This window comes from Aplysia californica, unplaced genomic scaffold, assembly GCF_000002075.1.
Source record: "Aplysia californica isolate F4 #8 unplaced genomic scaffold, AplCal3.0 scaffold00377, whole genome shotgun sequence".
Classification (NCBI taxonomy): Eukaryota; Metazoa; Mollusca; class Gastropoda; order Aplysiida; family Aplysiidae; genus Aplysia; species Aplysia californica.
Window position 1 is genome coordinate 693,972 of NW_004797647.1, and position 1,782 is coordinate 695,753.

Below are 1,782 nucleotides of genomic sequence, written 5' to 3' on the forward strand. Positions count from 1 at the left end.
AGTTAATTTCCATCTTTATTCTTTTACTCACATCCAGGAACATTCACATATATTTTCAAAAGTGTAAAAACATGAAAATTAAAAATTGAAATTAACGTGTGAAACTGAAGAGCTCATAAGAATGATACAATGCCAGGTATCAAAAGTGTAAAAGTATGAAAATTTAAATTAGAATTAAAATTAAAATCAAAACTAACGTAATGAAACTGATGAGCTCACACGAATGATCAATTATAGGATCGTTAATAACGCGCAGCGCAATCTTAAGCGCCGTTCGGTAAATAGCACGGAACAGACATGGGACGTACGATTTTAATCCGGTCTTTTACCTCTGTAATCTAAGCATAAAGGCAACAGAAATGTGGTTTCTTAGGAGACTGCTAAGAGTATCGAGGAAGGAAAAGAAATCGAAAGGTAGTGCTTGATGAAGCCCACGTGGGACGCTCAATGTTAAAAACAATCAGGAAACGATAAATGCAGTTTTTGGGACACTTGAATAGACATAAGGGTCTTGAACATCTAGCTCTCACTGGCAAAATTGAGGACTAGCGAGGCAGGGGTAGGCCCAGAACAACATACTTAGGGAACCTAAACAAATGGGTAACAGGGAAAGATCAGGGAAACGTAGCTTTTTTGAGAGCACCCGAGCAAAGGAATGAATGGAAAACCATGATCGCCGATGTCTGTCGCAGATCTGGCACTGGATGATGATGATGAATCTAAGCCGTAGTCTAGTTCGGTATTGAGATATTAACGTTTCTTTATTTGCTATGTTATAGAGATTTCATTATCGCCCAAATTTCTAACTCGTTTTTCTCGAAATTGTGAAAAGTGGATTCAATCACTTCCGGCGGTCAGCAGTCCGTACAGCAACAGCTATACTCACCCGGTGGTCAGAATGAGTCACATTATACAGACAGTGGTAACGTCAATGATGTAGTGGGTACAAGTAAACTTTCGCCCACCTTTCGGAACTTACTTCACTTACAAGGCACATCTGGGCTCTCCTTTCTGTGTGGGGTCACATGTAGGTCGAGGTGGGGCCGGACTCTCGTGGCCTAGAGGTTAAGGTATTCGCCTCTCATTCATAGGTCCCGGGTTCGAAAGTTTCTTCTCTAAAATTGCCTCCTTTCACCTCCTTTCCTGCTCTCCTAACAATGTTTTGTCGTCTGCTTTCGTCTCAACTTTCTGCCCTCACCTCCTTTGCCCCCTCTTCTGGGCTTCTGAATCTTTCTGCAGCCTTTCTACTGCTTCTCCTTGGCTCCTTTTTATTGCTGTCTTTCAGCCACACCCATAATCTTTTGGCAGAAAAGATCTACACCAAGCCTTCTCAGACAAGGGCGAGAAACCTCTGAGGTCCTGAGTGCAAGTTGCGCACGTTAAAGAACCCTTGGTAGTCTAAATATCGATAAAAGTAGGCTAAGGCCACCACCTGAGCAAAATTCAAAATTTCCTACAAACTGAAAACGTTCGGTCTGTCCCGCCTGCTCATAGGACCTTATACAGTTGCGAGCGCCGTAAAACACTTACTATAAGTCGCTTGGGCGACATGCAGAAACGATGCACGTTCAACTTCTTTTTCAAAGACGGGTCTAGAAATTTACTTTTAGCCAATAGCGTTAAGCTATAGATAGGGTAAATAAGTAATAATATGCAAACGGTTTTTGATCAGTCAGAGGAAAGCCAGAGCCACGTGAGCTTGTGTTTGTATGTGTGCGTGTGAATATGTCGTGTGTGTGTGTGTGTGTGTGTGTGTGTGTGTGTGTGTGTGTGTGTGTGTGT